Here is a 5,471-nt window from a genome sequence, read left to right as displayed (position 1 = left end):
CTTGCTTATGTCTTTCTGTCTCCTTTATCAGAGTCTCTGGATTCCAATGGAGGGGACAAAGGGATGCTTTTTTTCCCCCCTACCTTATCACAAGCACACTGGATACTTAAAACATCCTCCTTCTTTTCTGGGGAAGTGACTATACTGAGCTGATTGGCATCACATCTCCTCAGGGCTGTAGGAGGGAAGGATGGGGTGAGCAGTTACAAGGAATCCTAACTAGACACCTGGGGAAATTGTCAAAGGAAGTATTTCAGATTGGTTATGAGTATCTGTCAGTTAAAAAGAACCGATTCTTAAACTGTGAAAATGACCTCTTGGTCTTTTTTCCTAATTTCAGTCTTTAGAATTTATTCCCATTAAATTTGTAATTTCCACTGTTTCTCACTCTCTTCCTCACACTAATAATCATCAGTTTCCTTTTTTACACTTTAGAATATCTCTTTCTACTATTGCCCCCAGCATGCACTCGAGTGCTTCCAATCAGTTGGACTGTTCTGAGTTCCTGTGCCATCTAGGGAGAAAGTCCTACTAATATTTTGCAGGTGTATTCGTCCCCATTCTGCTGTTGGCTGAGAGGCCCAGGGAGGTATGAATGGTATCCATCTAAGGAGTCCTATAATTTCGGTACCTGAGCTGGGATTTGAACCCAGCTTTACCAGATTTCAGAATCCTTGCCTTGCCACTACTCATTCAATCTGGGCTGTCCTTCTAGTTGTAGATACATCCCTAGTTTCCTTTCTGCAGCCGGCATACTCTTCTGTTCCGTCCTACACACGGCCACACGAATATTAGAATTTATTTAAAATGCGTTACCTGGCCATCTTGCTTTCCACCTTAAAACAGCAGCAGAATGAAATTGTGGCGTTTGTGGAGCCAGAATTTTTGGTGGTACACATGAAGGGGTTCAAAGACTGCTCGGCCGTTAACAGGTCAGTAAGTTCGGACTGACAGGAAGACCCTTGGGGAAATGCAAGTGTAAGATCTAAAGGAAACAGGAAAGTGTAAGTACAGTCAAATGGCAAAAAGATAATTAAAAGAGCAACGTAGCAGCTTCCATATGCTGAGGCGTGGGGGCGGGGACCACAGGGGTAGATGAAAACGTTGAGGGTTCATTCATACAGAGACGCTAAGAGAGCACAGCTGCTTCCTTTGTAGCCACCCTTACCCATGAGTCCGGCGTGTTTGTGCAGACAGGTCAGGCTGGTTGTATGCTGTAGACCACCGGACCTGAACCAGATGAATGGCATCGGTGGCACCAGCCTCCTAATACGATGTGACCACGGAGTTCAGGACAGGAACCGTGAGCATGGACACAGCTCTCACGTAGCATCTTTGCCTCCCCAGTCTCAAACAGCCTGACCCAAGTATGGCCTCTTCATAGCCGTGATACTCGAGCAAGGGCCACTTACTCAACTGGCCCATCAGGGCCTAGCCTGATGACTAGCCCCCAGCCACGCCAGCAGTAATTACAGCAAACTGATCCGCCAGTAAAATGTTCCTTAGCTGCTGTAAGCTCCTCTGTTTTTTGTAGCATCTACTTTATCACCCTTCACCGCAGTGATGGCTACTGGGTTAAACTGGCTTACTCCTGGAAGAGAATAGAATGTGGAGATACTAAGATACTTTTGCTTTTCTAGTTGTCTTCCTCCCATATCTAATCACACCAGGTTCCTCTCTGCCCTCTCCTCCCCCAGAGGCTTTGCCTTTGTCAGCGGCTCACTGGTTCCCCTTAAGACACAGAGCAGCAATGAAAGCAGCCCAGGCCCCTCTGTTAAGTGTATCCAAACTACTAGCCCATGTGAACTTCACTGGCCAGGACAAGTGGGTAGGAGGGAAGGCTCCCTCGCCAGCACCCACTTGGGGAAAAACGACAAAACCAGCAGGAGAGTCCCATCTCCTACTTTCCTCCAGTCATAGCAGGGGTGAAATCTTCACTCGGTTACATATTTTTACATAGCCACGAAGCAAAGGTCTTAGAGGTTTGATAAACATGCAGTCTTTCTTCTACTCTGGCTTGATTTTATGCTATCGATTTTAAGATCTCAGAAAACATTTTACATACTGCTCAAGCTTTGACCATGACGCATCTGCAGCAAGCTCATCAATAATTACGCATAGCCCAAGCCATTAGAACATCCAGTGCTCTCCATGACTTGACCCTCTTCAATTCATATCCTCCCACCCCTTTGAACCTTCATGCCAGTAGCACTGAACTTCGAGTCTGTGACTTTGCTCCAAGTTGAGACCCCTTGTCTGGAATATGCTCCTATTCCTTTGCTAGGCTAGCTTCTGTTCATCTTTCTGGAGCCCCCCTCGGAGACCTCCTGGGGTGTTTTCTGATTTCTCCTGATTTCCCTGATTTCCAGCTCTGGTTTGTACTAGATCTCTCGTCTCTGAGTTCCCATAATACCGTGTGTAAATCTTTTATCATTGCACTTACTCTGTATTATATGCTTACTATTTGTTCTACACTGTTAGATTATGAATTCTTAAGAACAGAGAATGTGTTTTAAGTATCTATGTTCCCAGCACCTAGCTTAGTGACTAGTACAAACTAGGCATTGAATAAATGAATGAATGAACAGGAGATGGAGTGATTTGTTCATGGTCATCTAGCCGGTAACTGTCAATACTGAAATTGAAACACAAATCTTTTGACTTCATTTCCTGTTCTTTCAATGATACCACACTGCTGCTTGTGAGCAACAATGCACATTATTAATAAGGACAAACAAAATTCACTTTTAAAAACAAAAACAGATGTCATACATACCTATCACAGAAGTTTTCGACACGTTTTCTGGAATTGATTGAAACTAGACGGAATTAATAAGATAGTTTTTATAGGAAAAGTAAAACCAAATAAAAAGTTAGACTGGTTCAGAGGAACAAATGTATCGTGTATGAGAGAATCACCTTTGTGAAGGCTCTGGGGACCAGTGAGGTAACAGGAGATGCTATGGGAGGTGGCCTATATGTGAGCCAGAGTGTAAAGAGAGGGGACCCTTTCTTTTATTGAGAACTACATGGAATAAGGGTTGAATAGCTGCCATGTTATCTTTAGATAACAGCCAGAGAGGAGGAAAAGCTTCTTGAGTTGCATCTTCTGATTTCGTAGCTGGAGACCCAAGCCTTCTTGAGATAGGAGGATGGCTCATTTTTAATCAGTGATCTTTGGAGACAGATTTGAGTTGATCAATTGTTTATCTCCTTGTTTTCAGCAGCCTGATTGACCAGCTTCATTTCCTGCAAAGCTCTGATGTTGATTCCAGCACATGGCCGCAGGGAACAGGATGCAAGGCCTGAATGTGGTGTTCACGTTTCTCAGTCTGAATGGTGAAAGCCCAGGAAACGAAAAGTGGCTGATGTGTCTGTGGCAGAAAATTTGCCCCCTCAGTCAAAACTGCTCTTCCTGACTCCCCTCCTACTCGAGATAGTAGTTCAGGATGACGAATGCAGCCAAGCCCAGCTCCCCTGCGCTGCATTTAGGAGGTAAATGGACATAAGACATGACTCTTGAAGGGTCAGAAAGTTTAATTTGCCTACGATGCCCAGTGCAGGGACTTACACAGAACTTTCTGACACAAAGTCCTTTCTCCATAGTACCGTGAAGCCATGTGACGGGTTTGAGACCTGAGCCCCAGAATGATGGAGTAAATACTCTGATTCCTAATCTGATACACATCCCATTTTCATAGTCCTTGGAGAGATGACCAAACCCAAGGGCAGCCCTGAGAAAGAACAGCACTTGCACGCTGAAGAGAAAGAAGGGCTGTACAGTGTTCTTGCGCTGCGGCTGCTGGGCAATTCTGTTTGAGCTCCGCGTGGATACACTGAGACCCTTTTATGGTCGTGATGAAAACAGGGAACTTAAGTCCATTTCCTTTAGAGGGCTTGGTTGTGTAACTTCTTTTTTTTTCTGGGTAAAAGTTACTTAGTTCTAAAGTCGGGTTTGATCCTGGCACCCACCCACAGGCACGGCCACTCTCGACCCCCTGTGGAAAGCTGGGAACCTCATCAGCTGCCTGGTTAATGGTCCTATTTCCTAGGTCTTTTCTGCACTCAGGATCGGTAGGATGGCCCACAGGGAAATAGAAGGAAGTCATCTGAGCCTTGTGACCCCACCCTGCCCTCATTGCCAGGGCTGGGGTTGGGCTTTTTTTTTTTTTTTTTTAAGATTTTATTTATTTGACAAAGACACAGCAAGAGACGGACTACAAGCAGGGGGAGTGGGAGAGGGAGAAGCAGGCTTCCCGCCAAGCAGGGAGCCCGATGCGGGGCTCGATCCCAGGACCCTGAGATCATGACCTGAGCTGAAGGCAGACGCTTAGCGACTGAGCCACCCAGGCGCCCCATGGGTTGGGCTTTTTATATAACATGGCAGATAATGCAGTAGCTGGACCAGCACAGAAAGCCCAGGGGCCTGCCCCAAGGCCTTGACGTCTCCTCCTTTGCTCTCATAAGTCTGGCTTTGAGACCCAGCACTGCCCTTTTATGCTAACTGCTGTAGCCGACAAAAAGGCCTTCTCTCCTCAGCACTGCCAGACCTGAGAAAGGACCTATTCATAACTGGGTTTTGCTGTTCCCTCCCTAGGGGGTGGGGCAGAAGGGCTGAGGAAAGTTCTGCAGACCTGAGAACTGCAAGAAAGTATGGGGCTGCTGCCCTCCTACCCTGTTTGAACACAGAGGGTGCTGAGGATTCAAAGGTTAAGCCCATGAGCCCTTGCGAAAGGGAAGGATCCCTTCTGGGTTTATTTAGATAGATTTCTCCTAAGATACTGCTAGAAGAAAGGGAGCAAACAAATACCAGCAGTCCCAGTCCCAGTCCCAGTTGTCTGGCCTCAGAGCAGTGGTTCTCAAAATGTATTGTGCATATCAAGCTTCTGGAGTGCTTGTAAAACCCAGATTCCTGGGCTGCACCTCCAAAGACTGCAATTCAGCAACTGTAAGTTGTGTCTGGATATGCATTTTAAACAGGCCGGGCAGGGTTGGGGGGGAGCACGTTTTGCCCCAAGGCCTAAGAGGCAGAGTTGGAATGCCCCCAGTCTGGGCTTATTCAGTACAGCCCCCGGACCAACCAGCCTATAGCTGAGACTAGTGGTTCTCATAGCACCCAGGAAAGTTGCAGAAACCAGTTAAATTACGTCAAGCTAAGTGGGGAGCTCAAACTCAGAGTGGGAGTATTTTCTTTGAGTTCCAGATTTACTGGCAAGATGAGGAGGAGTTCACTTGGAATGTGGAAATCCTACATCGACTACCCCAACTGGGCTGCTGACTGCATGGGCTTATAATGAAAAATCTTCCTGTTATCCCGAGGGTCCTCCGATTCAGGTTTGTCTAGACGTGCTGGAGTCTAGTAAGCTACTCACTACCTGTCTGCACAATGAGGGGTTGGTCGAGGAGTCTGCTAAGGTTCCCTTTGGTCTGACTTTCTAGGGTTCTCCGGAACCTGCAGCCTGCTTCTGATC

The sequence above is a fragment of the Mirounga angustirostris genome, unplaced genomic scaffold, assembly GCF_029215605.1.
Source record: "Mirounga angustirostris isolate CCGP_5_RB_7025 unplaced genomic scaffold, mMirAng1.0.hap1 SCAF_13, whole genome shotgun sequence".
Taxonomy (NCBI): domain Eukaryota; kingdom Metazoa; phylum Chordata; class Mammalia; order Carnivora; family Phocidae; genus Mirounga; species Mirounga angustirostris.
This window is presented reverse-complemented; position numbering follows the sequence as displayed.